Below are 25,000 nucleotides of genomic sequence, written 5' to 3'. Positions count from 1 at the left end.
TATATATATATATATATATATATATATATATATATATATATATATATGTATATATATATGTGTGTGTGTGTTGTCTGTGTGTTTGTGCGTGTGTGGTATATTTTACTAAAAGTCTTTCTATTCTCCATTTTTATACATTGAACCTTCAAAGTTTCTTTCATAAAAAAAATTAATAGAATTCATCTCAGCGATGATGCTTATTAATATTTGACAAGTCGACCGACAAAGAGACGTTTTTATAAAAAACAAAAAAAAAATGAGTCGGCGCTGAAAAAACTGTATTTTTTTTTAAAAAACCATACAAACAGGCGGAACCAGGGGCACCCATTCTTTTTCTACTAAATTTCATCATCAATTGACAGGCAATGCAATGTAATATCTGCCAATTCATAATAATAACAAATAATGATAACAAACCACATGGTAACAGAGGCTGCGTTTTTGTTAAACTGGCCAGTAACCAATCTAGGTTTGTCCTTCATGCAAAGCTGGTATGATGGTCAAACACGATCCAGTTAGTTTACATCACGTTATTGGATCTCATGTAAACAAGAGGATTAATGTAGCCTCATGACTCTGGCTTGACGAATATTGCAGGAACATGTAGCCTGCCTAACGAACTATAATAAAGGAGCGATTCTAACCACAGAAAACACTTAAAGAATTCCTGCTTTTGTTTTACTGTTGTCATCAGAGTTTGTTCATATTCGATATGTTATCCTTTTGTTCAGTAGCGTAAAATGAGTCGTAAAACTCTATAAAGCATCGTCTAGACTCGTTAACTGACAAGTGAAGCCTTGTTTTGATTTTGTTTGCTTTACTACACAGAATGCGATCTATTCGGCCAAAAAACGCCACCATATAAATCATTGTTGGCATATGCATGATTTATATGAAAACTCTGAAAAAAATGTCTATTGTTATGTATTCCAATTTCTCGTACGATGCATTTCTGAATGTTACAAAGGTTTAATTTCTGCTCCAGATCTATTCATTTTGCAAGATTCTTTACCTTTGAAAAAAAATTTTGCAACGTAAACAGTTAAAAACCTACTGGCATAATTATTTTATTATATCTAACATGTGAGGCAATTTCGTAATAATTCTATCAATTCTGAACATTTATCTTTTTCTTTATCTTCCACACAAGAAAAGGAATAAATTCCTTGCGTTAGAGTGTTAGGAAGAACAAACGCTCGGTTACTGGTGTGCTGAGTGACACATATGTTCACGAAGCCAGTTGTTCAAGTATGATTTCCTGAGAGTATTTAGCCAAATTATCCACATTTCGTATTTATATTTTGGAAGACTGCGTATTAAAGAAACGGAATTCTTCTCTGCTTTCACAGCTTCGTTTTCAAACGTCAGTTGATGCTTCAACGCCTAAAAACCATAAACGAGTGTGGCTAGACCTATAGAAATAAATCCTCATTAATATACTCTGCTTTAAGTAAACGTGTGTAACGACGCCACGAGTTCTCTCTGCGAAAAACAAGTAAAAAATGAGCAGACGCCCCTTCTGCGCAATCGAGTTTTCTATACAACATATACTGCTTTATGAAACTCTCAGCCGCGATGCATGAACCTTTCACCCGCGGCCCGGTTGTCGCCTGTGTTGTTAGCACCTGTAGCGGTGCCAGACGCACGATCATGCCTAACTTTAACGTTAAATAGAAAACTATTGAGATGGCTTGTCTTTGAGTCCGCACTTCTTCTGTCCGCCCTCAGATCTTAAAAACTACTGAGGCTTTTAAGGGCTGGAATTTGGTATGTTTGATGATTCGAGGGTGGATGATCAAGATGCCAATATGTAGCCCTCTACCCTCAGTTGTTTTTAAGATCTGAGGGCGGAGAGGAAAATTAAAACCAAATATTTGGCATCATTTCCAAGGAGAAGTGTTTCAAAAATGGTAAGGGGGATAGGGGTACACAACCTCTGGACAAAGAAATAAAACATTTATCTTTTGGTGGACAAAGGGTATTGGAAAATTGTCTGAAATTTGTTTATTTTGTGCTGATGATATTCCAGAGTAAAATGTTAGTCACCTGTTGTGCATAAGGTCGTCAATTTATCTGCCACCATCATTAACACGACTCTCACATTGTTGGTATATTGGGAAAGCCTTGACTAATTATCAGGTCAGTCCAAGAAAGCCCTAATTTTGCTAAATTAAAAAAAAAATACTGTAAATCCGGAATTACAAATGAGATATTCATAGTTTTTACTGGCATGTTAAATTTACCAGTTTTATTTTAGAAGGAAAGGCAAAATCGTTATCATTATTCACTTTATGTGCCCAAAGAACACTTGTATAACGAAGCACAATTTTACCTTCAATTTTCGGACAGAAGTTTAGCGACAAAAATTCCAGTACAGACAAATAAATAGACCAACTGGTGGACGACTTGAGTCATAGATTTTCCCTCATTTTATTTAACCTTGACATTTATCCAAGCCATCTCATCCTCCCTCCGGCCTTTCTTCTTTTTATTTCAAGTCGAGAGAAAAAAAGGCACTTGACAATTTCTCATGTCTTCCACGCGCAAATTTCCTTTTTAAATCTCTCTTACAGAAATAAAGATAAACACCACAATCTCTTAATGCTCATACCCTCCCAGATTTTTCCTTTTCTGGAATAGATTCCATTATCATTAAAGATTAGGGAATCAAAACAGCGAAAATCCCTAATGGTTTTTGTAGCCATTCCTCTTAAGCCTTCCGAAATGAAGTCAGTTCATTTAGGAGTTGAGCGCTAATAGGCGCAAGGTCGGCGGAAAACTGCCACTATTTCTTGATATTTTTTCGGAAAAGGAGGAAAAATAACTGACACTCGGAGAAGGCCTAATTAGAACCGGTCTCCGAAGGACTACTTCGTGAGCATATTGTGTTGAGGTGGCTTCAAGTATAGTTGCCATTACACTGCACATTTACGGAACGGAGATAATTAACAGGAACAGAGAGAGAGAGAGAGAGAGAGAGAGAGACAAACAGACTGACAGAGAGGGGGTTGAGAGAGAGAGAGAGAGTGACGGAAAAAGAGAGAAATAAACAAACAGACATACAGACAGAGATAGAAACAAAGAGAAGGAGAGAGACAAACTCAGAGAGAGAGAGAGAGAGAGAGACAGACAGACAGACAGAGCCAGAGACAAAAAGAAGGAGAGAGAGAGTTACAGTTACAAGGAGTTACAAGGATTAGGATGTCTCAAAGACTTATTAGTACATCCGAGGAGACATCGTGTGCTCACTTATCTGTAGGAGCAGGTTTTACTTTGCATTCACAGTGCCCTAATGATTTTGTCTAGCTTTCTTTTAAACTCTTCCACACTGTTGCTGTTTACAACTTCTGGTGGCAGTTTACTCAATGTGTCACATATCTTGCATGTGAGGAAGTTCCCACAATGTGGATGTGTTGTATCTCTTCAGCTCTAGTTTCCATCCATTATTTCTTGTCTGGTTTTCGTTTAACGTAAATAAGTTACTGTCTACTTTTGTTATGCCTTTCAGTATTTTGAATGTTTCAATTAGAGAGACAGAGAGAGACAGACAGACAGACAGACAGACCTTACCTTACAGACCTTACATCTTGTTCGGGTTGCCCCAGGTCCCTCAGTGTGAGGCACCTCTAACGTCTACCAGAGAGTTGCTAGTGCATCTTCCAGTATATTTTTGCATCTTCCAGTCTTGGATGGTCTGGGATGCCAGCTTAGATATTTGTCGAACTTATTCTTAAACACATCTACGCTCAGTCCTGATATATTCCTCAGATGAGCTGGCAACGCATTGAATAGACGCTGCATTTGTCGATGCTGGTGCGTAGTGGATTAATGTCCTGTGTGCTTTCCTTTTTTTTATTTTTCCTGGTATAGTTTTGGGCACTATTAATCTACCTCTGTTTGCTCTTTCTGATATTTTTAGCTCCATGATGTTTTCGGCAATTCCTTCTATCTGTTTCCATACCTGAATTATTATGTAGCATTCTCTTCTCCTTTGTTAAGGACTATATCAATTTTTAAGGATTCTGTAGTCTTTCCCAGTAGTCAAGATCCTTAACTTCTTCTATTTTAGCTGTAAAGGACCTTTGTACACTCTCTATTTGTGCAATATCCTTTTGATAGTGTGGGTATCATATCAATTGCATATTCAAGTGGACTACGAACATATGTTTATAAAGCATAATCATGTGTTCAGCTTTTCTTGTTTTGAAGTGCCGTAACAACATTCCCATTTTTGCTTTACATTTTGCCAATAGAATTGCTATTTGATCATTGCATAACATGTTCCTATTCAACATCACACCAAGGTCTTTAACTGCTTCCTTATTTGTGATTGTCTCATTATTAGGTCCCCTATATGCATATAGCTTTCCTTCGCTGTCTCCATAAGTTCTTGATTCAAATTTATCAGAGTTAAATACCATTCTATTTACCTCTGCCCAATTATATACATTGTTAAGGTCTCTTTGTAGCGCATTCCTATCTTCACCACAAGTAATTTCTCTACTTATTCTTGGGGTCATCGGCAAAACGTACTCACTACCCAAGTCCTTAACATTACTGTCTATGTCTGCAATCATAATAACAAACAGTAATGCAGCTAACACCGTACCTTGTGGCACACTGGATATTACCTTAGCTTCATCCAATTTCTCATCGTTTGCAATAACTATCTGTTTTCTGTTGTGTAAAAATTCTTTTAACCATCTTCCTACTTTATCCACTATATTATGTTTTCTAATTTTCTTCACTAATATATTATGATCTACCTTGTCAAAAGCTTTTGCAAAGTCTAGATAAACCACATCTGTTTCAAATACGCTTTTCATATTTTTGTATATGTTCTCACGGTGGACTAACAGTTGGGTTTGTGTACTTTTTTCGGGTACAAAACCATGTTTTCCTATATTAACAAATTATTTTTTACTAAATGTTTCATAATATTTTTCTTCATTACCCTTTCATACACTTTCATAATATGTGATGTTAGACTCACAGGCCTATAATTACTTGCCTCTAGTCTTGATCCACTTTTGAAAGTAGGGGTAATATATGCTAATTTGTGCTCATCCACATATCTTGCCTGTATCTACACTTTGTCTTAATAATATTGCAAGTGGCTTTGCGATAGAATGAACTACTTTCTTTAACAAAATAGGAGGGACACCATCAGGCCCAGCTGCAGCTCCATTTTTTTATTTCATTAATAGCCTGCACATTAATATCTGTGTCTGATAAATATTTCACTATTTTCCTCCCTTAACTTCTGTATCATTATCTTCATTATCAATTCTAGGGGTGAATGCTCTCTTATATCTTTCTGCCAATATGTTGCACATTTCTTTTTTTTCATTCATTAAATCTCCTTCAATTCTTAGAGGGCCAATTTCTATTCTTCTTTTATTCATCTTTTTCGCATATGAGTACAATAGTTTGGGGTTTTACTTGATATTTACTAGGGTTTTTTCTTCCAAGTCCCGTTTTTCATTTTCTTTTGATTGTATAATCTTTTGTTCTGGATTTTCTATCTTACTTTTTAGTTCCATCTCTTTCCATGCATTTTTTTTTGCAAGAACCTTTTCTCCACTTTCTGATTTTCTGGAACAAGATCCTTCTGTCTCTTGGTATGCATGACTTATGTTTACTTTTCTTTTTCGGTATATTTTATCCACTACTTTCTCTGATATTTAATATAATATCTCCGTATTTACCTTTATATCATCGCTTACGAAAATGTTATCCCAATCTTTATTTAATTCTTCATTTATTTCTGACTATTTTATAATTTTACTGTAGAAGTTGTATTTTTCATATCCTTCCCACTTTTTCACTTCTTGCTTATTTCTGTTTTCACTTGCTTTGGAATGGACTGTTAATTCTATGACATTATGGTATGAAATACTCGCATTATAAACTATTATTTCTTTAACATAATTCACCTCGTTCACAAATAATAGGTCTAAAGTATTTTCCTTTCTTGTTGGCAGGCGATTTATTTGTTGAATGTTGCATTCTAGTAGCATATCTAATATCTTTTCGAATTGCCTCTTATCTTCTGCACTACTATTACTCTCTTTTTTATATGTATAAATACAACCACAATCTCCTATTCGTTCTCTCCAGTCTACGAAAGGAAAGTTAAAGTCTCCGGATAGGAGAATAGTCCAGTCCTTGTGATTTCTACATATATCATCCAATTTTTCTATTATTGTGTCAAACTCTTTAGTATTAGGAGGTCTATATACTACTATGTTCAGACAGACAGAGAGAGAGAGAGAGAGAGAGGGAAGGGGGAAGGGAGACAAACAGAATGACAAAGAGAGAGAGAGAGAGAGAGACGGCCAGACAGACAGAGACAGAGACAAAGGGAAGGGGGAAGGGAGACAAACAGACTGACGGACTGACACAGAGAGAGAGAGAGAGAGAGAGAGAGAGAGAAATAAACAGACGTACTGACAGACAGGGAAAGAGACAAAGAGAAGGAGGGAGAGAGCGAGAGAGGGGGGGAGGGATGGAGGAATCGATAATGAGCTAAAGGGGGTTAATTCAACTAGACCCAGGGTAACCTTGCCAAATTAACGCTGCTTCATTATTGTCTTCCTTGCAATTCCCAAGCGGGAGATTCCGCCGGCTATGCAGAGATTTTCACATTGCATTTCATCAAAGGAAGGTTATTCCGCGCACTTTTCTACTGAACGCCGCATTCTATGCAAGATGATGATATTGACTAACTGAAGAATTTCGATATCATTCTTTCAAATATGATGAAATGGAACACCTACTACTCTGTGTCGCCCTGGCCCTGACTTAGCAAATGTGTCAGGTCTTAAGGGTACTGTCTCATTTTTATTCAAATGTATACATTCATGGGGAGTCTCACGTAAGTCAAGTTTTACATACATACATACAAATACAATACATTTTGTCTCGAGACAACTTCTATAGAAAGAGGAGCAGAATCTCCAGAAATTTGAACGTGAGCATGAAATGCCACATTTGTAAGCCAGAAGTGTGTAGAAGAACACTAGAATTAACGGCTGAAACAGCTGTCGGCGGAGGGGAATAAAATGACGACACAGCAACGTTATTTTTTTTTTTTTTCAGTCTTAGTCTTTAGGAAAAGCAGAGAAGCAGAAAATTAGAAGTGTCATCTTAAGATAATGGAATCAATGTGTGCTCTAGCATTCAATAGGGAGTTATTTCAGTAAGATCTTCACGAATAAGATCATCAGCATCATTATCATCTTGATATTTTAAATTCATATATATATATAATATAATATATAATATATATATATATATATATAATTATATATTATATATATATAGTATATATATCTATATAATAATTATATATATTATATATATCTATATATATATTATATATATATCTATATCTATATATATATATGATATATATAGATTATATCTATATATATATAATTAATATATATAGATATTTATATATATAATATATACTATATATATATATATAATGATATATATAAATATATATCTATTATATATATCTATAATATATATATATATTTTATATATACTATTATTATATATATATATATATATATATATATCATATATAATAGATTTATATATAGATATATATATATATATATATATTATATTATATAGATATATCTATATATATATATCTATATAGGAATATATCTATATTATCTATATATATATATATATATATTATATATATATATATATAGATATAGATATAGAATATATATATATATATATATATATATATATATATATATATATATATACTATATTATATATCTATGATATATATATATATATATCTATATATATTATCTATATATATATATATATATATAATATAATTATATATAATATATATATATATATCTATAGATTATATATATATATTTATATATATATATATATAATATATTATCTATATCTATAGATTATAATATATATATATATATATATATATATATATATATCATAGATATATATATATATATATATATATATATATATATATCTATAGATATATATATATATTATATATATATATATATATATATATATACCTGTGTGTGCGTGTGTGCATATGTTACACATATATAGATAGATAGACAGATAGATAGATATTAAAGAGTTCCTTTGGCAAAGTAATATTTTTGGCCAAATTTCCATTACAATGGAAGCAGCTGTAATAAGATCATTCCCAAGAACCGGGAATTTTTTCCCTAAAACTGTTAAAGATTCACAGCATCTCTCCATTTTCTTTTTTTTTTAATTCCCAGCCACACAAAAATGGTCCGACTTCATTTCGGAAAACAAAAAGGGGTGATAAAAGGGAGGAGGAGGTTCCTCTTTCTCCATTCGAACATTTTATTTAAATCCCGATAACATTAGGCCAACGGAGAAGAGACTTCGTAAATCTCTTAGAAATTAGTTTGTCGTCTTTCAAATTGTGTAAGCAATAACTCTTAAGAGTATTATTACACAGCAATGATTGTAGATTTATAAAAACGTCTTCCATCTTCCTTTAGGTGCATCAAGAAAAGGAGAACTGGAAATGATAAGACTGTGGAAATGAGAGAAAGCCCTTAGACTTAATTGGTTTTCCTTTTTACATTGAAGACTTTGGTAGGTATATCTATGGAAAGAATCGTCAATTACTAGAATAATAATGAAGAAGAGGATAATGGAAAATTGAAATAACACGATGGTTACCTTAATGATGTTTTCTTTCTATCCACGAAGATATTTATCTATAAATATATTCTTTGACATCATTATCGTTTTGCTTAAAAAAATATAAGAAAGAAAATCTATTCAGAAAATAACGAAAACGAAAACGTTCTCATCTGTGTTACTATTCGTTGTTAGCTTAGCCATGATAAAGGCGAATCCACATGAACTCACTACCCACTTTTCTTCTTCTTTCCCAGCGTTATCCCTACATTAAGGGGTCGGTTGCCTGATGCGCCTTCTCTACTGCCATCTATCAAAGGTATCATCCTCCACCAAATCTCTTCTCTCCATATCTTCCTTCACTTTGCCGATCTTTTAAGCAGCGATGTTCCCATAATCCACCTCGGCATTCTCATCTGTTCTCTAAAGCTTTGAACCCACTATGCACTACTCTATTTCGTAAGCTGCCTTCACCGACTGCTTCTCTTGAGTTAGTTAGTGCATTTTACTCTTTTGCAGGGTGCTAGGGCGCATAGTATTTGGACCATAACTTCACTCTACCACTACCTGAGTGTTAGTATTCCTTTTGCTGTAAAATTAAATGTTGATCACCCATCCAGGTAATATTGTTCATAACGCTTGTTGGAGTAAGAGACGCCATATTGCCTACTCTTTGTAAGTTATTCTCTATCTTTCCCTTTGAAAGTTTACTTTACACGATAAGAGCTTCTTGGGTTCATTCCAAATAAAGTACTGTTACATTTGAAATAATATTGATAGTAATTATATTAATCATACCTTTTCAAGGATCCTGAAAAGATGTCAAAATGTGTTATAAAATGTGTAGGGGCTGGACGCTGTGCTAGGAAGCTTTCTGTGAACTGTGGATGAATATGTAGCAGCTATTGGGTTAGGAAACTGTTTTCTGCATAATAGGTTCATTCAGGACTCAGCAATTTAAGTGTAGATATAGTAGTGATTATTCTCCATTCTTTCCCTCAGAGCTATCTCCTGTTGGGAGAAACTGCTTGACTTAAGAATATATATACGTATATATATATATATATATATATATATATATATATATATATATATATATATATATATATATATATATATATATATATATAGTCATTATTTAAAAAAGGATTTTTGCGCTACTTTTATTACGTTTCTGAATAGATTCAAACATTTCAAAATTGATATATTTATAAAAAGAAAAAAAAACATGGGTTTCACCTACTGTGTAGGTTAAGCCAGAACGCAATGATAAAATTCTAAAAGATATCTCATATCAATATGATAATTAAAAGGACATGTATTTTAGCACAATTAAAAATACTCAAAATACTAATGTTCATACCTGGTAGCATTCACGAGTTCATTTTGTAGATCACTGTTCGATGTTAGTATTAGTATTCCAAAAAGATCGGAAAAAAAAACAGAAGTACCTGCTATTTAAACAGCATATTACCTCTGCGTGTGTGCGTGTGTTTCCATGCTGATGCATTCTGGATCACAGCAAACTGGAAAGAAAATAGCGGACAATTTTGGTAATGGCTTAAAACAAGAACTCATTGCTGAAAGCCACAACAAAGACACCCAGAGATTAACGAATGAAGAAACCCTTTTGACCATAAGAGGAGACGAAATGAATTCCCTTCTAAGAACGTAAATGAAAGCCATTAACTGGGGAAATTAAAGTGAAACCATTGAATGGATGGCAGTTGTTGTGATCAAAGACAATGCAAGGAAACCAGAAGTGCATTAGACGATGAGTATTGTGAAATCAAAAGAGGAAGTGGGAGGGACGCTGTGCTGTGATATGGATAAAGACGTGATGACAGATAAATGGTGGTATGGCGTGGGAGGACTTAGCGGGGAGAGGGGAAGAGGAGGAAAATAAGGTCATTTATTTCTGCCATCGACAAATGCTAACATGGAGTCAGAAAAGATAAATTATTTAATATTCTGAAGAACAACAACACGAGAAAAAGTGAAGTCAAGTAATAAATAAACATAATTACATAGTATATTTATTATCCTGTCTATCAATGTACACATAAAACTCACCAGCACATGAAAGACTAGGTCGCTACTTATGTGGGTCAGTCATTAGTGCCCTGGCCTCTCATTTGAGAGATCTGAGGTTCGAGCGCGATGGGAGTCAATAATTTGTATTTATGTATGTGTGTATGTGTATATGTATACATAAAGGTATAAGCCACGAAGGAAAAATAAACAACGGAGTTTCTGCAAGATCTTTCGACGTTCAACGTCGAAAGATCTTGTAGAAAGTCCGTTGTTTATTTTTCCTTCGTGGCTTATACCTTTATTTATGGATTTACCACGTTCCAAACTTTCGTGATCCAGTTATACATACATATGTATATATATATATATATATATATATATATATATATATATATATATATATATATATATAATATATGTATATATATATGTATGTGTATATATATACATATATATATATATATATAGACATATATATATATATATATATATATATATATATATATATATATATATATATATATATATATATATATATACATTCTTAAATTGAGCAGTTTCTCCCAACAGGAGGTAGCTCTGAAGGAAAGAATGGACAATAGTCATTACTATATTTACGCTGTTGAGTCGTGAATGAACCCATAATGCAAAAAACACTTTCTTAACCCAATGGCTGCTTCATACACTTCCACAGAAGGCTTCCTAACATAGCGTCCAACCCAACTTAAACTATGCCGTTCGTCACAATCTTACGAGTATTCCCTCACTTATTGGATGATGGGGTCCTCCTCTCCAATATCTCTTTCACTTCATCTTTGTATCCCTTTCCAGGTCTTCCCTTCCTTTTCCATTCCCAAAATTCTATTTTGTATATCCTTTTCCCCAACCTATCATCAACCAGTCTTTCCACATGACCAAACCACCTCAAATCTTAGCTCTGTCCAAAATTTCGTTATCTTTGAATTCTCCATAAACAACAGCCACTACATAAGCAATTCATCTCTACAGTTTCTACATTCTTTTACTTGCTTCGAGCATCTAAATTTTGCTTTGACAGAGAGACTTCCCCGTAGGTGGCTAGTGCCGTCAGTGGACCTCATGCAGTGCACTGTACGCATTACTTAAAGTTCTTTGCATAGTGTCTTCAGCCCTAGCTGCAACCACTTCCATTCCTTTCACTGTACCTCCTTTCATATTCTCTTTCTTCATCCTCTCCTAACACTTGATTCATAGTGCAACTGCGAGGTTTTCCTCCTGTTACACCTTTCAAAACTTTAACTGCCAATCTCCTCTTCAGCACTGAATAACCTCATAGGTCCCAGTGCTTGGTCTTTGGCTTAAATTCTATATTCAACTCAACTCGACAGAGAGACTTGGTACAGCAATTCTTCACACATTCAAACTTTGACTTTCATAGACATTCCTAGCACTTTTTCTTCTACCTTTTTCACTTCACCTACTCTGTGACTCAACTCTTTAGTTTCAAAACTTCTCACATCACTGTTTCATAACAGTATTTTATCCACCCACTGTCCCTTTTCTAAGCCCTCATTTTCATCCACAGCCAAACTCTCTGACGTCTGTCTTATCTTCTCGAACAAATTCCTACACCTTCCCAGATATACTCAGTAATGTTATCCTACTTAAACCTTGTAGACTCCTTCATCACCTTCATCCAGAGTTAACATAGTTCACTCACAGTTTACTCATCCGGTCACCCACTCAGTTACAATTTCATCACTGTACCATAACATTTCACTACCATCAGTTCCTGGAGTCTTTTCATCTTTCAGTCTCTTAACTTTAAGTTCCACAAGCATTTTCGTGCTTACACTAACCATTTCTACTCTTGCATCATTCAGCTGTTTCTCTGTCTTCCACAATCTACAAAACTTGAAAACAGATTCCATCATCTTTAATCACATGTAACATTTTCACACGTATCTTCTTAACCATTTTATCCTTCCTCCCACACTTTGGCAGGCAGTTCTCCCTTCAGCCCAACAACTGTACCTCAAGTAATCTCGTGTTTCCTTCATTAAATTGTCATTATCTCACTTCACGTCCTTGTCTTTATTCCCTATTCCCACCTTCTTAAACATACATATATTTCCAGCAGACTCCATGACCCAACCCTGGAATTCCTTATGAAAATCATTTGTGTAAATTACCCTACAGCTATATTTCAGCTACTTCTCTGACTTGTTTTGCATCCATCCTAACATTCTGTCATCAAAACATTCTCCTTTCCCCTTGAGACAAAACTCGATGTCGGTCAGTTGTCTATGGACCTTTTCTATCAATCTTAATATTTGCTTTTTCAAGGAATTCTCCTTTTCCCTTGAGACAGAGCTTGATGTCAGTTAGTTTTGTATGGACCTTTGTCTAGAAGCACTGAGGATGCTATGAGCTGGTTATAAATGCCTACGTAGACTACTCTCTGTCCCACTGAATTTCCTGAAAGGCTGCCTCCAAAGAACTTGAAGGGGTTGCTCATGTATTCTTACTGTCAAGTCACAAGTGGGTCAAGGAATATTGTTGAGAGGTGATACCAGCGAGTACTCCAACTTCTGCATCTTTATCCACGCCCCATTATTTGTAGATTTTCTCAGTTTATGCTCTTTGTACTTCATCTTATGAAACTCATTTGCATAAATTACCCTACAGCTATATTTCCAGCTACATCTCTGACTTGTATTGCATCCATCTTAACATTGCTTCATCAGAGCAATCACCTCTGCCCTTGAGACAGAGCTCGATGCCGGTCAGTTGTCTATGGAGCTTGTCTATGGAGCTTAACATTTGCTTTATCAGAGCATTCTCTTATGACCTTGAGACAGAGCTCGATGTCGGTTACTTTTCTATGGACCTTTTCTATGGGTCTTAACATTGCTCATTAGAACATTTTCCTTTGCCCTTGAGACACAGCTCAATGTTGGTCAGTTGTCCCATGGACCTTTTCTATGAATCTTAACATTTGCTTCATCAGAACATTATACTTTGCCCTTGAGACAGAGATCGATGTTAGTCAGTTTTTTGTGGACCTTTGTCTGGAACCCCTGTGGAGTGCTATGAGTCGGTTATAAATACCTACAAAGGCTGCCCCCTCTCCCACTGATCTTCCTGAAGGGCCACTTCAAAAGAACTTAGGTAGGTTGCTGAGGCACCAGTAGATAACAGGTATTCTTACCGTCAAGCCACAAGGGTTTCAAGGAATCTTGTTGACAGGAGATACCAGCAGGGGAGCCCTACCACCCAGAGGAAGTGAGGACTATAGAATTATCCACAGGGATTACATGGATACTAACCAACACTGCATGAAGGCACACAGCAGCATCCCCCAGTGCAAGCAGATTGTGAGGAACACCACAATCCTCGATGACAATATCAATATGGACCATTAATGCTCTTGCTACAAATAGGCCCTTGCCATTCTTCAGTGGAAAACCGCACATAATATTACTCAAGAGACCTTCCTTCTTCCAGCCACCATCAGGAAAACGACAAGGGATGCTCCTTGGATAACACGAGAGCCGCCCTCCTCCTTAAGCAGTGAAGCTAGCAAGAACCTCCCAGCACTAGCCAATCAGCACTTCTGTCACTCAGCCAGACATGCAGGCAATAGGAGAGCTCCCAAGCCATGATCATCCAATCAAAAATCTCCCCCTTCTTTGTAAACTCGTTTTCGTGTATCATTATAACATGTGTGTACTCCTGGTGAAAAAAGCTAAGAGCAAGAGACCGTGCCAGCACAAGGCTGCTTTGATCTAAAAGAACCGCCGGTGCCATTCATCCTTAGTAAGTGTGGACTGCTGAAACGTTGGGATTATAAATGAACTTCGGTCACCTGCTTTATGATTTACCCGCTGAAATATAAAGAAACTTCTACGCCAAGTTCAGAAGGCGTAGTTATGGACTATGAGTTTCAGTAAGGAGATAATATCAGAGTAAAATGAAAAAAACAAAAAAACAGGTAACTACTTTAAATACTGCACCAACAATAATTGGGAATATATCACTAATGTGAAAATGATTGTTAAAAAAGACTAATAAAAACATATTGGTGAGGGAATTATATTAAAACAATGGTTTTAAAAAACATATGTAGTAAATTACCTAATAGCTCCTTATTCGGTACCTGTTATCCAGTTATACAGAAAGATAGTGATGAATATCTCTCTAAGCTTCTTGTGTATGAAAGAACTCTCTCTCTCTCTCTCTCTCTCTCTCTCTCTCTCTCTCTCTCTCTCTCTCTCTCTCTCTCTCTCTCTCAGCGTTACAGTTACGTGGGGTACAATTTTTAATTTACCAAGAAGAAAAAAATGCTTTCATCTTCAACATGCTAAATCAGTGACATGAATATTCATTTTCACCTTCATCTTTGGAAGGCTTCTTTTAAAAAGGAGTTATCAGGAATGTTCACAGTGGGCTTTTTCTTCCCTGCACGCACGGGATTTACGACCCTCTTTCGTTCTTTTGCATGTCGTTCGTCTTTTTTTATGAATACATATGAGACTTCCTTAGTCCTTAGTAATCCTCGAGTCGGACGAATGGGGTCCCTAGTGATTCGGCCTCATCACCACTCGCCTGGAAAGCTGCTCTCGTACAATCGTAAGGAACACGAACGAATTCAGGCACAAATTCCTTCACACTGCGCCAACGCGCTTTTTTTGTGTTCACTTGCAAGCCACTACCAGAACCTTTCATAATCTAAATAAATGAGTGTTAACTGTTTCTAGCCAGTATGTAAATTAAAACTCAGAACAAAAGTATATATTAGTGAATTCAGATTACTCGTCACCCCGTGAATTCGAGCAAGCACTACCTACCTAAATTGTTAAAAGTCTTTTAATGGTAGCCATAATATAAACCAAACTGTATCCAGGTGATAAAGGGATTAAATACTACGTATAGTTATACTTGTTCTTTTTCAATAAATTTATAGCTTTGAAATTGTTTATATAACCTTATATAAAAGGTTATATAAACTTTTGAACCTTTGATATACAATAACCAGAGAACAAGAATGATTTTAGTAACAATATATGTTCTTATAAATAACAGTAATATGGAGGTAACAGGTATCGGTATCGGTATCGGTATCGGCCAAAAGTGCATCCCTAGTCTATATAATTTTGGAATATCACCCCTTGTTTGCGGTGCATATGCGTAATAGAGCCTCCTCTTTTTCTACAAAAGTTGGTCTCTAGCAGAAATGTTTCCCAAAGAAGCTATAATATCTATAAGTATTTACCTCCTTTGTTTGGGATACTGTTCCCCAATACGTTCTTTCATTGCTGACTCTCATTCCTAAACTCTTGGATATGGGTTTGCCAATCTTTATGTCGATTTGTGGCATACACGTAAAGACAGTTCAATACGCTTGTGCATAAAATGAGACTACAACAACAATCTTCTGTTGTGTTCTTTGCCTGGTTTAGTTGCTTTTGCTTGCAACACTAGGCAGGCTGCTGCTGCTGCTGCTGCTGCTGCTACTGCAGTGTGTCATTCTCTAGCATCAGTTTTAATACTATTCACTTTGCAGGGAGTTTATCATGGCTACAGCAAAAATGTGAAATAGTTTGCCTAGTGCAGATGAAGGATCTTCTGGTGTCCAGATGTTTAAGGGAGGAGAAAATTCATTTCTGCTCTCTGTGGCGCACATCTGAATTTCAGGTGTATTGGTTTTATTTCCTGATCTCTCATATTTGTTTATTTATTATCTTTTACTATAATTTGTCTCTCTCTGAAGGTTGATATCCCATTGGAGAATCTCCATAAGGGATTTCAGCTGAAGATTTAAAGAAAGAAATGATTATTAGCACCGACGTGGAAGAGAGTTTCCAGTATGTAGCACTTGAGGCATAACAACAGATAGGCAAATGATTAGCAATGACTTCCAGACAGGAGTGAGAAAAAATATTAATCCCGTAGTGAGATCTGTCAAAGTTGTGACATTTTCAAAAATTCCCATCGTCACCTTTCAGGCGCTGTACCCCTTCAAAGTTGGGTCGATTGGTAACGGAAGATGGGATCAAATCACTGACCTTACACTGCCGGTAAAGAGAGCTTTACCACTCAACATACCGCCCAAACTCAAGCACGTATATACACGAATATGTGTGTGGTTGTGGATGTGCTTGTATGCGAAATCCTGTTTCCAAAGTCAGTGGAGAAAGTGCAGGCTGCATTAAGAAAGGATTGGTTGAGACGGTTTTAAGTGGGTTGGAAGATCTGAGCAAATGAGCAACGGATTGGTAACTTGATTTACGCTCGATCGCAAAATGAGCTACACTTCGGGCGAAGGAATCACGAGATTAAACTTCAGCAACATTTTATTTCTCTTTCTTCTCATAATGACTAGGCCATTCTGCTGCGCTTTTACTTCCATTATTGTCTCAGAAACTTAAGAACTTCAGTGTCTTTATAACTTAAAAGAAATGACTCACACCAATATCTTACTATGGGCGTATCTATCTAACGATCTATCTGTCTCAACAATAGCGTCTGAGAAGGTTCTCAGAATTCTCTATCCGAGGGAATGAAAGGCTCGGCCGGTGAATTCCATCCCTCGGGCGTGACAAGAATGAGGGTTACGTGGCCAGACGAACCCATCAAAGAATGACTCCACTCGGAGGTCAAAGGTGTCCCTCTTAGCAGTTGAAGGAGTCGGAGTCTCTGTCCACTGTGTAGTCTGATGAAGTTCCTCTGATAAGGTGCTTTTCTCAAGGCTCTCAAATTGTTAAATTGTATTACTATACTTTTCATAATAGTATGGAATCTTTATCCAAATTCAAATGGAACTCTTTCACCTACTGGTCGCGCAAATATGCTATTTCTTATCATTTTCAGCATAAGTTATTTTCCAGTGATATATAGACCTATCAACAGGGATGACTGACGACCGATCTTTTATACGTCAGGAAAAAATCTCTTGTCCGTAATGCATAAGACACATTAAAAAGAATTAAGCCTAAAAGCGCAATTTTGTTAGACTGTCGAAAATAAAATTTAATGGCTTTGCGACCATTCAAACAACAAATCATTCATCGCTCCATCTTCCCAGTTACTATTGATCCTCAACAACGTTCATATCACTGCCAACTCTTGCAAACATTTATCATTTGTTATCTAGTCATTTCTGCTGGTTTTCTTCACTGTATTCAAGAGGAAGAAGAAGAAGACGAAGAATAGTACCATTTGCCAACATCAGTCATTCCAGTAAGATCATTTTGTTGCTATTCTGTCAGCAAGTTTAGATTTACAGTATGCGTATTGCGCATGAAAGGACTGTGTTGCTTGACGTAAAATAACAAATTTGTTGATACGAATTCCCGATAGGCAGCTCTCCTACTTTAATCAATCATCTCCTCCGCCACCTTGTTTTTCTCCCCATCCATTGACAGTCATAGATAATTCAGATGTTTGTCTTGAGATCTGCTAAGTTAAGCACACAAAAAAAAAATCTCTGGTCACTCAGTCTTCATTTTCATGTGCGTCTCCAGTTCATTTTTCCCATTCTCCTTTTCGTGTTCGATTATTTTCTTCTTTCGTTGTTGTTGAAATGAATTAAGTAAAGGGCATCGAGCCTCGCCTGAACCCATGCGACTTTAGAGTTTTAGAATCCTTTAATGTCATCTTAATCGCGATCAGTCATCTTTCGGCTTATACATTTTGTTTTTCATGCTTGATTTTTTTTTTAATATTCAGCTTATTCTAAGCGTCCATTTCATTTTACATTCCCAAAAAGAAGGTCAATGCTCTTTTAAAAACGTATATTTTCCAGACAAATTCACTGTTTGTCTCTGTGTATAGGTAGAAGATGGCATGTCGGAAAGTCGGAACGTCCCAAAACTGCTATAAATATGTATGTGCAAGCCTTGGTATTCCTGCTCATTCTTAGATTAATATTTCCGAGAAATCAGTCAATCGCCACGGTTCTCAATAAGCGTTATGGACAGGAAACTAGTGCGTGTTCCAGAAACATAGAGAGGATGTCGCAGCAGCAAAGAAAGCCATCTCGCGATTTGGATTAACTGCTAAAGCGCAACACCTACGGTGTTATTGTGTTAAAAATAATATTCGACCTCTATTCATACAATATAGTCGTATTCATATACAACAATCTTACACTAATCTCCTTGAAAGTAGTCCCCCTTAGGCTCCCACACACTTCTGCCAACGGTTCTGCCACTGTCGGAAGCAGCTCTGGAGCGCATCTTTTGAGATGGTGCATAGATGGTCACTCCCGTTCTGCATGATGTCTTCTCCGGACCTCTGGTTCCTTTTCGTAAAAAAAAAAGACGAAAAGAATTAAATAATCAAATGAATAGATAAATGAAACTATAAGGGATACATCTCGATGAATTACTTTGGAGTGTGTGTAAATGTTTTCTCTCTCTCTCTCTCTCTCTCTCTCTCTCTCTCTCTCTCTCTCTCTGTGTGTGTGTGTGTGTGTGCAGCGGGCAATTGGCAACTGCGTTTGAAGTACGTAACTTCAAATAATTTGAGACGTAGCCCCTTTGATTTTTAGACACAAATTTAGTCTGATGAACTTGATAGCTTGGAAATTGATAGTATGATTTGTCAAAAAAAAAATAGAATACCAAAGTTAAAATGAGATACTTTGATATATCACACCTCGAATATCTTTGGACTTCAGTTTCATTTTTGACTGATTCACACCAAAAGCTGAACTTCTTGAGGAGGCTTATTAGATGTTCCTACCAAGTTTCATATTAAAATCTTTCCTTTAATTTTCACGTAATCAATTCAGGCAGACCATTGAACTTAGTAATTGGCGTTTAAATGACCGGTTTCTCACAGAAGCTAATCATTTCGAGAAAGTCTTGTAAAGAATCTTTTCATTAAAACACGCTCCTTAGTTTTCACGAAATCATGCTCTAAAAACAGTGGTTCCCAAACTTTTTCTATTCGTTACCCACTTTTCATACAGGATAGTACTTGTCCATGACCCACTGCCCACCGTACTGAACCTGTTAGTTGCCTCCAAAGGCTGGTTACCCTCTAAACTCCTTTGGTTTTGTACATTACATATCTTCAGAATATGGTCCCCTGCATTCTGCTCAATGGCCCCCCTGTTTGGGAACCACTGAATTCTAGAAGCATGCTCGATACAGATTTTCGCTTCGACCAACCCTTGAAGAGGAAAATCACATAAAGATATAAAGAAAAAATACAGGTTTAGGATATTTCATGATCTCATTTTGTGTTTTTGTCGAGAGATATTCAGGGCTTAATACTCCCTTCAAAATGGATCCACGTAACACCTTTTGCCTTGTGGTTCTCATGCTTTAATTGTTAGCTGTTAGTAACGTTGCCCAATCAACTCTCTCTCTCTCTCTCTCTCTCTCTCTCTCTCTCAGAAATTCCTTTTATGATATCACAATTCCTTTTATGATATCACAATCATGCCATAATGAGTTAATACGATACTGTAACCTAATCAACTACACAGCACGCTATTAGCTTTCCAATGTCAAGACATGCAGCCCCCATAAGACTTACACGTCTTCTGGAGAGAGAGAGAGAGAGAGAGAGAGAGAGAGAGAGAGAGAGAGAGAGAGAGAGAGATCCCAAAGAAACATTGATCAAGACGTTCCTTCCTCAATGAGGGCTGAATATGCTCATTAAAAATGTTACATCCCCAGTAAAGAGCTACGAAACAGGAACTAAATGATGAATCCTGGGTACAATAAAAAAGATATCATTCATTAGAGATGTTGTGATCAATTGATTAGCTGCTTATGCCCTTTTTGTATACTGCGCCTATTGCGAATATTTTGCGTTTGACTGCCTCAGAACCTTACGTTGCTAGAACACTTATCTTTCTTTCTGGAACTTGTCACGTCAGTCCCTTCATCCACAACAACTTCCTAAGTTTACAGTCTCGAAGTAAAGCAACGTTTAGCTAATCTACCAACAGCTCCAGCGAGAGCAGAAGAATCTGTTTGCCACGTGGCAGAGGTGTCAGTGAAGTGGAACAACTCCGAATAAAGTACCAAAGATATAATAATGAAATCGCTGCTAACATGGCCACTGGGAACGTAAGCCTCCTCCAGCTCAGCGTCGTTCTCAAGGCTAGACAAATATGGAGTTTGCATCAGGAAGGACAGCTCAGTCGTAAACCATCTGCCCGAAGCCAATTACGAAATGAGTCGTCTAAGATCAAGAGACGGACGTTTCTACTGCAGCTTTTAGCATTTCGGCACGAAAATCGTTAAGTGACGATGAATCTCTGACAGGTGTGGATTACTCTACTAGATTTCAGTGGTGGATCTGGAACTATTGCGTTTGTAGCAGATTCGACTCACTTTCATTTTCTTGTTTTCTATAGTTAATTGTATTATGCAGTGTAATGAATAGAAATTTGAATGATGATCAGTAAGTGATAAATAGGAAATAGATGCTAAGATTATTTTCATTGTCAGTTCAATTGCCATATTTTATTCTTGTAATATCATATTTTTCAATCATATTTTAGATATTTATCCTTGTATTCTCTGGTTTATGGCAAGGAAAAATTTTTTTTTTTTTTTTTTTTTTTTTTTTTTTTTGGTGCATAGCCTGTATAAATGGTCAAAGTAAATGAGACATGCCGGCCTAGGGAAGTGGGAAAATGTAATATTTCTGCGTCGTATCGCGTTGTAATTCACCATCAACGTCAGGATTTGACCCGAAAAATAAAAGCCATCTCGCGTGAAATGTTCAGAGCAAATGAAAGAGCCCAAATTTGCCTTTCATTTCGCCCCGGTGCTGCTGACACGTTTTTCCCATTCCCTTGCCAGTCACGTTTGTCTCTTCCGCGGATATTCGCTTAATTTCACTCCATCTTTCGTTATGGTATTGAACCCACATGCGACGCAAATGATTCGTCTTGCTTGTTTCCCACGCTTCGTAATCTTTCTTTAAAAAATGGAGACTGCAAATCGCAAAGATCAACTTCCGTCAAGTGAACTAAACCGAAGGATTACAACCGGAGCCACGTACAGTATCTTTCGAGTTCGGATTTTTGTGCCGAGCCTGTGCTCCGTAACGGCTCCTCATCGCTCGGAGCAGTGCTCTTAGTCTCATTGTTTTGAATATTATTTTCTTTTTATTTCATCCGCTCTTCTAATTAATACATCTGTCGCGAATTTCGCGAGCTTTACGCTAGTTCGTGCCCTGATGGTGTGGGCTGATGACAAGATCTTAATAGACAACGCTGCTACTGCTCGTCGGTGGAGGGTTGAAGAGGTAAGGTCAACTGAATTTTTACAAGTTTTATGATACAGAAAATAAGATTATTTTATTAACACAATAACAATCCCCGCATGCACTTATCATAAACGACATTTAAAGGCTAAAAAGGAATGACAAGACATGAAATAAAACTCATTCTTACACACCACGTGGCCGCCGTTGAATTCTGAGTTACATGACGTATCATTAAAGTTAATTATGAACTTACAGATTACAAACCCACATTGTTTACGCATTCAAAGATTGTTGAACATGATAATCCCAAAATCATAGCAAATTGACACGCCATCTTGTGGATGGCCCACGATGAACTTATCACACACTCATGATGGCGAACGACACTGTCTGATTGGAGAGGAGAGAGATTGCAACCTACCACAATTCAATGTAAATTACAACTTGGTGACGCCAAACGAGCGCAAACTAGAGAATGTTTTTTTTTTTTTTTCCGTCAGGAAATTTAATCTTTAACACTCGGCATGAGGGTTGGAATAAATTTAAAGTTTTACTTTACGTTACTTGAATTTAGCTACCCCAAGCGGTTCATCCGCAACTGCAAGGCGGCGATTTCGCCCAGCGCGATTCCCTTGTTTTCATAACAAATACATCGGATGATATTATAATAAATTATGCAATGATAAATTTTCTAATACGGAAGTAATATTCTTCTCCTCTGATCAGTTTCGTCCGGATTCGTACGGACGCTGACATAAAAGGATTTACGCTAATACGTCACTGTCTGCACTCGTTTTGGATTCTTCTTCTTGCTAAACTAACCTGATGTTGCGGCAGGTTTGTCGCTTAAAGGGAGATCCGTCCCTTTTCGCGACAATATCGTTCATCTTTTCATTTCATCTCAATACTATAGTCACTAGATAAAAGTTTGCCTGCCATTTCACTTGCATATGTCTACTTTGTATAGTTGTTGCGCCGAAATGAAAGATATTCTTATATTGACGTAGATTTGATCTGATTTTAACTTAACATTATCGTATCTCACTTTCTCTTTATTGATCATATTTACTTTTACCAGAATTTAACTGCTTTGTTCTGTATTTTTTTTTAACTGTATCATTTCGTAGATTTTTCATATATTCGCGTTTAGCTCTTGCATATTCAATGTCGATTATAATTTCACTACTGTGACTTCGCCTGATCGATTAGCCTGTCATCAGAACGACGGGAAAAGCTTTGCCAACCAAGTCCTCAAGCGAGATTTCAGTTGTTTAGTAGGCAGTGTATTACGGTCTATTTTCATATTGTTGTGTTGTAAAGGAGTTCGTGAACTTCTATGCGGTTCCAAATTTTCCCGCTTCGGTAAAATAAAAGTCATCACTGAAAATTGTCCAGAGTGAGCAGATAGAATTACAGAGATAATAAAATCAGAGTTGATATTGTTCATATTGAAAAAATAGGCGTGATTGTGAAAAATCAGTTCAATTCTTTAAAAAAAATAAATAAATAAATCTACATGAGAGTATTTCCTTTTTTATCTTCCGCTTAAAATTATTCTATTGTTTTTTTTTATCCTATCCACTATTTATCATCATAATAATTACTTGACTGCCTCAGTTCTTTTCTTCTTCCTTTTCTTCGTCTTCTTCTTCTTCTCCTTCTTCTTCTTCTTTTCTTTACAATATTTGCCATTTCTTTGACTAGTTTTATTACCTTCAATAGCGTTCTTCATCTCTATATACTTTATAAAGAGCCTTTTCTGAAACAGGTAAACGTTTATAGAACGTTCTATTCAATGTTCTCTTTAATGTTTTGATATCCATTTTCTCCCGAGCTTTTGTCGCCCTTAGTAACAGAATGACCAGCTATTAGAAGGTTGTTGAAAAGGTTTAAATAGGATATTAACAGAATGTGAAGGAAATAACTTTGCTATACTCTGTTTTTTTTTATCTGTCCATCCGCCTGTGGTGTTTTTGTATGGTAACACTGCGTCCCGGGCTTTAGATAGTTACGCTATGTGTAAGTTTTAGGTAAATAAAACTATATCTGGGTGTACATTTGCAACTGAAAAGTGTTTTAATAATTTACTGTATGCGAATTACACCGTTAATATTCGAAATAGGATATTATCATAATCGTTGAATGTAAGCTGAATGTAACTGTCTAAAGCCCGGGACGCAGTGTTACCATACAAAAACACCACAGGCGGATGGACAGATGAAAAAAAACAGAGTATAGGTGTATGTAGAAAGGTGTGAAGAACAACTGACGGCTTGGTAGGGGAAAGAAAGTGAGCATCTGATAATGTAAGTGACGTCATGAAAGAACTACGTAACTTTGCAGGATAGACGAACATCAAGAAGACTGACGACATCAGTGAGAAGAGCAGCTGCAGAATGACGAGGACGAATGATCTTGATATCTCTTGGTTAAACCGATTGGATTTAGAAGTTCTGCGATTGAGGTGATGCTTTTCAGAGGAGATGTAGATGGCACAATGACAGTTTTGATGAAGAGGTAGGTTTTTTGATGAAGATGATATATTTCTTGATGTCTGTATTTCTACGTAAGTCTTATATGTGCTGTGACGGATAATAGATGAGATCGTGTCTGGGAGAAGTAGAAAATAGGTGAAAGAGCATATAAGTGTCTTCGTGGTTGTAAACAAATCCTTAAATACAAAATAATCAGAGTGGGTATGAAGAATCGAAGAGTAAAGGCTATTGGCTCATTTAGATAATTGAAACACAACGCTTCTTGTAATAACAGAATTAGGAAGGAGTTCAATGTCAAGGATTTAACATTGGGGCGGTAATGGAAGTTCTGCACATAGTGTGGAATAGAAGCACTAAGCGTACTGCAAAAGTTTCAATGGAAGAATGCATTGTCGAGACAACGCTATTTTGAAAATCTGATTTAATGATTTTAAAAAATGCTGTTTAGAAAGTAGGTTTAGCTGTTGGTATTAGAGGGTGATCAAAAAAGTCCCGTGTGCACCTAATGTTTTATGATACGACACTTGAATGGGATCATAATCCTTAATTAAGATCTG

Source organism: Macrobrachium nipponense, chromosome 5, assembly GCF_015104395.2.
Source record: "Macrobrachium nipponense isolate FS-2020 chromosome 5, ASM1510439v2, whole genome shotgun sequence".
Taxonomy (NCBI): domain Eukaryota; kingdom Metazoa; phylum Arthropoda; class Malacostraca; order Decapoda; family Palaemonidae; genus Macrobrachium; species Macrobrachium nipponense.
The sequence above is the reverse complement of the archived record's forward strand: the minus strand, read 5'-3'. Positions refer to the sequence as shown.